The sequence below is a fragment of the Paramormyrops kingsleyae genome, chromosome 11, assembly GCF_048594095.1.
Source record: "Paramormyrops kingsleyae isolate MSU_618 chromosome 11, PKINGS_0.4, whole genome shotgun sequence".
NCBI classification, from domain to species: domain Eukaryota; kingdom Metazoa; phylum Chordata; class Actinopteri; order Osteoglossiformes; family Mormyridae; genus Paramormyrops; species Paramormyrops kingsleyae.
The window spans coordinates 20,570,046-20,579,821 of record NC_132807.1 but is presented as its reverse complement, the minus strand read 5'-3'; the positions used below and the strand labels follow the sequence as shown (position 1 = coordinate 20,579,821).

At 38.6% G+C, this 9,776-nt stretch overlaps 1 long non-coding RNA gene across 1 annotated transcript; it reads right to left on the bottom strand.

The window, feature by feature from the left end:
- Positions 1 to 327: 327 nt before the first annotated feature.
- On the bottom strand, positions 328 to 8,076 carry LOC111832940 (uncharacterized). The gene is made up of 3 exons (XR_002835622.2): positions 8,004 to 8,076; positions 3,144 to 3,225; positions 328 to 676 (listed from the first exon to the last, which is right to left on the bottom strand). It is a non-coding gene; the product is annotated as an uncharacterized lncRNA (long non-coding RNA).
- Between the last annotated feature and the right edge of the window lie 1,700 nt (positions 8,077 to 9,776).

The window sequence follows — 9,776 nt, the reverse complement described above, 5'->3', positions numbered from 1 at the left end:
CATCCTAACTTGCAGAAGGAAAGGCATAATCTGCTGAAGAAAATGACCTAAGAAACAAAAGCCTGAATTTATTCTCATTCAATATTCAATATGGCGATAATGATGATTCATTCTGCAGCCAAAAAAATAAAAAAATGCTTTGGAATATTCCAGAACGGCGCTGCTCCAAAAGATTCAATTTTTCTTCCTTTAGATTTTCAGATTGCGTGCAAAATTAGATTCATCTCTGCGTGAAGAGAGAAACACGGGGTTTTTGAAGGTAATCCAAGATGGCACGTCCCGCTTCCAATCCGTGCTTTAGGTAGAGATGAGAAATATATGATTCACGGTAGTCTGTTATTTAGTGTTACTTGATGCTAATATTGGTGCTGGTGATTAATGCTTGCCAAGCAAAGTTTTCCTTGCTTATGCGCATTATTTGATTGATTAGACAATAAATTTAACGTAGCACTTCATACATTAGCAAAATTTCAATAGAGCAGTCAAGGACTTTACTGTCAATATGGAAATGGTTTGAGAGCATCAAGTCTTGGTTGCTTAATAGACATAGTGACCTTGTGAGGCAACTGAACACTTTAGAGTTTGCATACATTTCTGCTTGACATATGACTGAATGGGACAGCAGACTTTTTCTATCCATTCTCTTTCCATTTTCCCTCCTTCTCTTCCGTGGCACCTATTTAAAAGCAACAAAGGAGCAGCATTTACCTCATTGCCATGCATCTCAAACCTGACTAATGTGCCCTTTCATCAGAAAGTGGCCCAGTACAGAAAATAACCTCATTTAACTCTGTTCTCGCCTGAAGTCCATTACAGTAAAACGCAGAAGGTTGAATACTCTATATTTAATCCTTGTTAAAACTGTGTTTACTTCGAAATGTGCTAACTGGGTGCCTTTGAAATTCCAGGTTAGATGCATAGAAAATATTCCAAATATTACTGTTTTTGTTTCATACTTGCAAAGACACACATACATGTACTCTCTCTCTCTCTCTCTCTCACACACACACACACACACATCGTGGGATGGTGTCGTAGGTTCTGTCATGTGTGAGAAAGGTGACCCCCAACCTAGGTAGGGTAAGGGGTAGATGTAGAGGCATGGAAACTTTGCATATATATGTACATTATTATGCATTGCATTATACAGAATGTAATTGAATAAAACCCAATGAAGCAAACAAATATACAAGCTATGTAAAAATAACAGTCTTTCATATAGGGTTTGTTTATTATTAACATTACTTACAATAATAGTATCTCCATTATAGGCTAATGTCATACTGTGAAATATGATTATATAAGCATTTTAACTATGAAAATTATTTTGAATCTTCTTTAGCTGCAGCTATAGTGTTGTATTTCTCCTTTAATACTTCCAGTATATTCTGCAGACTGGGGGATTTAAAAAAAAGTTGTCATATTTTAAAACTCTCTAAAGAATCTTGTAGCATTTTTTGACCTTGTGTGTCATCTTGCAGTCTGCAGGTAGGCTGTCGATCTCACTGTGAAGTATGAGAACTGGTATGACCCTTTGACATCCTGGTCATATGGTCTTAAAGCAAGTCTCCTTAGTTTAGTTTCTGTTCCTTTCCGCTCCTCAAACATGGGGACCTCAAAGCTCTTGTCAGTCTGGTCAAACATGCTGATTATATTTGTTCAGCTGCAGTCTGCTGTCCTGTTTGAAAATGCACATCAAAGTCATCTTCTATCAGGGGAAAATAAATCGTGCTCTGTGTCATGTCTGAATCTGGGACACCTCTGATATGTCATATTGAGCACCTATTCGAGAGATTAGATGCTCACACCACAGAAGACCTTTGTGGGTTACATATAAAGCTAACTTTACAGTGCTACTTTTTTCCCCCCCCACTCTCCTCTGTATAATGATGACTTACCTCTCCAGCTACAAACCTCTATAGACAGAGGTTAAGCACCATGCCTTTGGGAGAGAGGCTAAGGGGGACCAGACGCGTGACTGTTAATATGTGTAAAAAAAAAATGCCAAGTGTACACGATAACTATTAAATGGTGAGAGCGGAATTTATAATGGTTTTCTTTTCATGTTTTCATATAAACGTTATCAACATCGAGTAAAAAGTAATTTAGTACTGTTTTAATGGCAACAGTAATTAAATATACACATTATATACTACACATATGGGGTGGCACTGTAGTGCAGTGTTTACATGTGTGAGTGAATGGTATGTGATGTCAGTGTGGCCTGCGATTGGGTTGGCATCCATTCCGGGGTTATTCCCTGACTTGCACCTGCAGCTTCCACCATAGGTTCCGGACCCCTGGTACTCTGAATGGATGGATGGATGGATGGATATTACACATATATAGCAATGTCAAAACATTCAAGGGACATCCCCCACTCTAGGGAAGTCCCCCCTCCCCCACACAGTCTGTTGTCTTATGTGAACACACATTAGCGATAGGCAGTCATTAGCTCTGGTCTATTTTCATTCAAGGGGCCCCTGGTTTAAGAGAGGTTGATAACCTTTGATGTGGTAGCTGATTGGTGGGTTCCTCTAAAGGACATTAGCACCGTACTGGCATGGGTGTGTGCAACAGCTAAACCCAGAGTAACACCCTTTCACATTACTGAGCTTTCAGTCCCTCTAATGGTACTGTCAAATTATAGCAATTAAGGGCTTCTACGCGAAAATAAATATTAAGTACTAGTGTTAATTTTGCTCAGCACTTTGTGGCAATTTTAATGTAAAAATATTAAATTCTGTTAAGCAATTAAAATGATTTCCTGATTTACGTATTATGAGCGATGTATGTTTATGACTTTATATAAAGCTTGCGTGCACTCCATATTGCCAGCGAGGTCACAGATTCCCAAGAACACTATTCATGTTCACAGGGAATATCCTAAACACGCGTCTGCGCATTTTATTTTTGAATGGACAAGTGAGCAACAGTGTGGCACAGTAAACGTTTGGGAAGAGTTCTGATGGCCACTCGTGGAGGGTTTGGGGGTTTGAGCTGTTCATCGTGCTGCGGACAGCCATTGCCATTGTTCTTGGTTTAACCTGAACAATGGCCTCAGTTTTTGAGGAGGTACCAGTTAGCCTTCCAAAAATACAACGGTGTCAACCGCTTACTGGATAAGATGCGGACACACTTACCGCTGTACTTCCAAACCCAGCCACATGGCGGCTCCAAGAGCTGGAGGGTGGAGCCTGCTGGATGATACCACGAAGGCTCCTTCTTCATTAGGGTTGAGGAAGGACATGTTTTTGTATACAAGACATGCGAAACGGGTCAGTGATCATGCAAATCACATATATAACCAAAAAAGGAATAGATAACGGCCTATTATTACAATTACAAATGCTTGAAAATGCTAGCATATCCTAACATATGCTATTTTGAAATTCAAGCAATGTTTTATATGAGAAAATACCAATAACATGAGATATGCATTTTGCTAACAATTTATAACAAAAAAATCTTCCGTCCTACAAATGTTGGTTTGGCTTGCCTTACAATAATCACCAATTGTATTGTCTTAATATTTGTGCCGAAATCCGAGCCCTTGTGAAATTCCATGTTGCCCTTGTGGTTTATCCCGGCCTCCTTTCCCAATTCCCCACTTCCCATTCCAGCCGTCCCTTTCTTTGACTTCTGCTAACACCCTTTAACAGCTCTAGCATGCATGCATTCGCGTGTTTATTCGTGTAATTATTGCTCGTTTTTAATCTCATCTCCCCCAACACCCTTCCCCCAAATTATCAGAACAATTCAGCCTCCGCTGTGGCGTAGTTAACATCAAACATTTATTAATGCACAAACTACAGTAGCCAATGAATTGTGGGGATGTTTGTGATGATGAAATATCGGCACAGAGAAGGCAATCAAATGACACGGCAGACGAGAAAGGTTATTAAACACTGAAAAGAATATATTTGATAGGTCCCCATGACCTGCATTTTGTCAGGTGCATACTCAATGCAATGCCTCTTTTGAAATTTCTTCTTCAGTCATTATACACAGAAAATTGTAAGATTCCCAGGACATACATCAATAGTACCAGTAATGAAAAACAGCGTGTAAATAAGGTACCACGGCACAGACGTGGAGATCCTACGGCCCCCAGAACAGATTATTTTCTATTTATTGTCAGCTATTACCTCCCACATCTGCCTAACTTTACTCGCCATAGCATCACTCAGTCGTGGTTTTCTGTTATATAAACTGAAGCACCTAAAAACGAACGTCGGAATGATATTATATATTGTATAAGATCAGCCATTGGAAGGCAGAATGACTGAAGTTCCGTGTTAAAGCCATCAGACGGAAGCGTAATCCCTGTGACCTTGTCATTTTGTTATGTTCATGACATTCTCTAAGAGGCAGATTAAGCATGGAAGAGCTCACGCAATCTAGTTTGTTGTAATACAACAATCAGTACAATCCTATCAAATAAAAAGTTGATGGTAAAATATGGACGTTGTGGTAACACAATGGTTTACTTAAAGCTGTCATATATAATACATTTCAGGTACTTTCATAATGTATTATAATGGTCGTATAAGAATTAATAAAGCATTACAGCATCTTCTACTGTCATAAGGAATTATAGCGTTGATTTTAATACTTCATAAAATCCAATGAAGCTCTCCTCCTGTATAATGCACTACAGATACCTTCCATAATGCATTATAATGGTCGGTATAAGAATTAAAGATGCGTCATACTGCATTATGAAGGTATTTATAGTGCATTAAAGACCTAAAGCATTCATGATGTGTAATAAACATGGCTATATGTTATGCCTTTTTCTAGTCATGTTTATAATGCTTTATGAATGCATTATAATGTGCCATGAATGTGTTCATAGATTCCTATAGACATGGCATTCATAGAAAGTGTTACTGAAGTTGTTTATAGCAGCGTTAAGTTAAAATGTGAGCAATACAGTATATGGTGATTTTAAATGGCCCCCAAATGAAAAAATTCCTTAAATGATCTGGACCTAAAGCATAATACTAGAATAGAAGTTTGCATAGTGATGATTAATTATATTTTTAGATAAATAGAGATGCCTTATTAATCCCTGTGGGGAAATTCTCTTTTTGTTTTCCCCATCTTACTCTCCTTGAGACACACAGATACATATGCAGGTGAGTACAAGCCTGGGGGGCCACTGCGCAGAGTCGGCCAGTGTGCAGGGTCCCTGAAGCTGGGGGTTAAGGGCCTTGCTGCCGGGGAAAGAAGAGCAAAGGACCTTTTGGAGCTGCTCGGTGCCCCTGAGCTGAGACCATTGTCTTCCCCCTGGGCTACTGTGAATGGGCCCTAGCTTCAGACAGTGTGTGGTCCACAGTGCTTAACGTTAAGTAAGACTGCTCACTAAAGCCAATGACGGCGATGGAATGAATAAGGAATAATTATATGCATGCACAGTTAGCATTTCTATGTGCATAAATGATGTGTTTTATCTTATGGAAGATGCGACCTTCTTCTACTTATCTAAAATCTTCTCCTACTGACCTATTGTGGGTCCAGTTCGGAGGAGGACATTAAAGAGATGACCAATCCAACGCTCGCCCATCAGCAACAGGAATATTTTTAAAGGTCGGGAGACATTAAGGTGTCTTAAATATCCATAAATTTTAGACACACTGTGAAATATTAAACATATCTATGAAAAAATCATGAAAATGCCCGGAGTGGCTCTAAAAGATATTGTATGCCTCAGCAAACAACCTTTAGCTTACAAAATAGATAAATAAATGAAGTTTCAAAATTCCTGACACAAGCAATTATGGACAGAGGCTTTCTGACAGCTTCTCAGTTCAGCATTTTTCCTGGTATTTATTATGACTTGACATTCTTTGTGATGGCAAATTCAGATGACAGGGCATGGCCTGTTTGGAGTTCACTGGTCCGTTTTCCATACAGGTACACTGCTTAAATGCTCAGTTTATGATTTACTAGTAAATCTACAGAATGCTCACATTTACTGCCTAAATATATTTGCAACCTGATGATGGGTATATTTCCACTTACTATGTAGAGTCTCTGATGTGTACCTATGCACTATCACAAGTCAAATGCAGTATGTCAAGTAAGATCTTTGTTTAGACTGAATTCTGCTCAACTGCATACGAATCCATGCATAAAATGTTGCTTTAATTTTCTACTGAATGAAACATCGCCATGCAGCATTTCCTGTCATTCTACAATGAGAGAAATTCATCAAATGTTTTCTTTGGGGTCTAATGCTCACTAAATTACTGTTGAGTCCAATAACAGTGCAAATGGGGATGTGTACGAAATAGTAGAAAAACTTATTTTTTTCTGAGTTCATCACAAGAAATGAATAAACTAGAGGGCATTTTTGGCTCATTTTGGACTCACTAGAGGTTGTCTTCAATCATGGGTAATTAGGGAGGCACTGAGGTGAGGGCATGGAGCACGAGTGCACGACTACAGCAAATAATTCCAAAGGAAATAATTTATGAGATTCAATAAATCTGCCCACGACTTTAGGAAATCATTTTTCAATTACATTAAAAGGATTAAAAAGGAGTTTTTTTTTCCTGCAATTCTTCAATTCTATATATAACACAGATTTTTTTTAGTAACTAAGTTTTGCAAAAACTTTAACAGGGCTTCAATAGAATGTAGAAAAAATGTATTGACTGAGGGAACCAATACTATTATTTTAAATAACATCATACCAAGAATGCAATTTTAAGCAACAGAACAGTGCAACAGAATAGCCTTCTACGGAACACCACTCGTATACATACAAAAAAACACAAATTCATTATTAATATACAAGCATGAATTAATGAATAATTCTGTAGCCTGCTAAACCCTTCAGGATCAGTTCTTCTGAATTTCTTTAGCTCAGGTGGGTTGCCTACAAAGATCTTCAGTTGCTGTTGAACCAAAGGTTGAGAAGAGCAGATCTGCCGATGAAATGAAGTCTGACCTTTGTTGTGCACATCAAGGTGTTTATCTAAGCGGCACATTTTATACCATGAATTTCTGTGTTATGTCTGCATTGCCTACTGCTGTATTTCCTTCATTTACTCCTGTTCAAGTAGTTTAATTGTCACAGTTTAGATCTAGTTTTGGTAGTGCTAAGTAAATTAATCAAGTCATGACTGAGTGATTGGTCGAGTAAGTATTGCAAAAGTTTCTTTCTTGTGACTTCTGTGGCCTCTGGCCTGGCATAGGACTTCTTTTATTAAAAACAGTCTTTGACGATGGCCCCTGACTGCGAGTGCAGGCTAACTTTGTAGCCTTCAGACTAAACTTAACAAGGATGTGCATTTAGAATGCAGCTTTGTTTGACTGTGCACTGACGGTCTTGCATTATTTCCTGCCGACTGAGTACTGGACTAAGTTATGTTAGCATAACTTTGTTCAAGTTTAACAGCTAGGACTCTTACTTATTTCCACATCCAGGCATCACACTTTATTTGACTCTTTGGAGTCACGTAGCATATATATATTTTTTTGTAATGTACTCAGAGTGTGGGCAGTATGAGTATAATCTTGCGAGATTTATTTTATTAATTCTCCACTCTAATCACCTCCTGTTTGCTAATATTAGTCTGGGATAACGCACTGAGGCGAAATGTGGAAGAAAAAAACGACTTTGATCATTGAAGCTGATCTCAGTGGGTGAAAGGTGAGCGCTTTCATATCCACGTTAAGTCGAGGGCTGATTGATTCCATTTATTAAGAAGGTCAACACTGGGCTTGGATCCATTGATTTCTCAGAGGCATTTCGCTGAACAGACCATTTTATTTCATTATTTTTATTATTATTTTATGCAGGATTGTAGGCAGACATATTAGTTCAGCACTATTTACCTCATTTAGTTTTATGTACATATTTGAACTGAATACCGAATTAGATATCAGCCCACAAAATAAAACAGCTCCAGCAACAACTTTGGCTACCTAGTCTACCTACGATAAATGCTGAGAATAATGCAAAATGCAGAGAATAAATGATCGTTACTCACGGGGGGAACAGTTTTCTCTTTATATGCTTTATACGCTAATGCAACTGACCATCTGATCACTGTGCCATCTGCAGTCTTTAGAGAGCTGGGTCTCTTTATAGCTTAATATATTTAGGACAAAGTGTCATGTGATCTGTGGCATCATGAAGCGCATTTGGTAGAGGCATGAGCGCTGTGTGTGAAAAGTGCGATAACCACGGTGCAGGGCGATTCCGAGGATAAAATGAATGTTTAGCAAGGGTTATTGTCCATTATTAGGATGCAGAATCAGTTGCCGGTGAAGGCAAAACTGAAACACGGCACATTAAGGACGTACCCGGAAAGACCTACCGCCAAATCATTTTTAGGCTTTACCCACAAGCACGGCATTCACGTTTCAGTAGCCGTCATTCAAGTCATTACGTTTCGCAAACACCTCCATACTGCTGGCACACTGAAAGGTCAAGCTTGTTTTCACATTTTTAGGAAACTTTTTTCTTTTTTATTATTATTAACTAGAGAAACAGAACAAAGTGATAGTGATACTATGCAATTCATTTCCTACTTGCATCCAGTCCTATGTAAACTCTGATCGCACTCCAAAATATGAAGGATTCATGAACAGATGAATGATTCAATCATGTGGCGCCTAAATCTTGTATGTTCTGAAGCCTATACTGTACGTCATAAGTTTGCACTTTTGATCAGTAAATAGCCTACTCCTTGTAACATGACTACTACCATATGTTGATTTGAATATTACACGCATGTAACATGACAGACATGGCATAGAGCTCAAATAAACACAATGATTTGGAAGGAAAATATGCTTCTTGGAGTCCCTGACACATGACATGTGCTCCATAAGGTAATTATATATTTAGAACGGGGACGCAAAACAAGTTATGTCTTCCATAATTGCACTATAGAGAACGTTTGTCCACAATGGCTGCCTCAGGCCTGGAGTTTCTTCTTATTCTGCTGTTGGATTTTTACTGCAGCTCAGATGACACTTCCAATTTCCACCGTGTATTTCTGTCATGTACTGCTTGTCAGATCATTTGTACTTCCTGGAAACTCACCTGGACTCTAAAGGGAATATATAACGTGCCTGGAAGGGAGTCGAAACACATCCAGAGACTAATAAGACCTTGTGGAGATTGTGTTTGTACGTGTGTGTGTGTGTGTGTGTGTGTGAAGGCAGAGATAGACATGTATTTACATTTCATTACAGATATTTATACTAGAAAATAATTTATATACAATAATTCTCTTAAAGAGTAATATTCATTGTAGAATTTTTACAGATAAATGCTCATACCAGAGCAGCATGATGTCTCTGTGGGCAGAACTCCAGGACACCTCTAGGGTTAAGAGTTGGAGATCCATCCCTTCTCTACATGTGGAGTTTGCCTCTTCTCCCCTGTTATGAAGGTTTCCTGCAGGTATTCCAGTCTTCTCCCACGATACAAAGACAGGCATTTAGGTGAAATCTGCCGACCGTGTGCGTGTGTGTGTGTGTGGGTGTGTGGCTGTGTATGTGCGTGCATGCATACACGCATGTCCTACAATGGATTGACATCATGGAAGACAGGTGGGTAGATACTTACAATAGATTTATTTTAAATATTTAAATGTCACATTACGACAACCAAGTTGTAACAAGGCAGTTACTGTGTCTTGGGGATGTCTACAAAAGACATCTATGTTGTACCTTTTAATGTTTAATAGAGAATTTTAATAATATAAATACTTGCCTCTGTAATAGATCCGTAATGATTCATTTATTCAAAT